Source organism: Antrostomus carolinensis, unplaced genomic scaffold (assembly GCF_000700745.2).
Source record: "Antrostomus carolinensis isolate BGI_N321 unplaced genomic scaffold, ASM70074v2 scaffold30003, whole genome shotgun sequence".
NCBI lineage: Eukaryota > Metazoa > Chordata > Aves > Caprimulgiformes > Caprimulgidae > Antrostomus > Antrostomus carolinensis.
In genome coordinates, this window is record NW_010307726.1 from 1 (window position 1) to 335 (window position 335).

The window sequence follows — 335 nt, forward strand, 5'->3', positions numbered from 1 at the left end:
TTTCAGCTGGGATAGAGCTAATTTTCTTAGTCGCTAGAACAGCGCTGTGTTTGGGATGCAGTATGGGATCTGGTATGAGAAGAATGCTCATAACAGACTGATGGCTTTAGTTGTTGCTAAGAAATCAAGGACTTTCCAACTTCTCATGCTCTGCTAGTGTGCAGGTGCAGGAGGAGCTGGGGCAGGGATCATAGCAAGAGCAACAGACACACATTGGCCAATGGAATATCCCATTTCATGTCATGTCATGTCATGCTCTGTCTATAGATGAGGGTTGGCTGGGAAGCTCTCTCTCCTTTCTGGGACTGGATTTGGGATTTTGCTCTCCTTGGGGG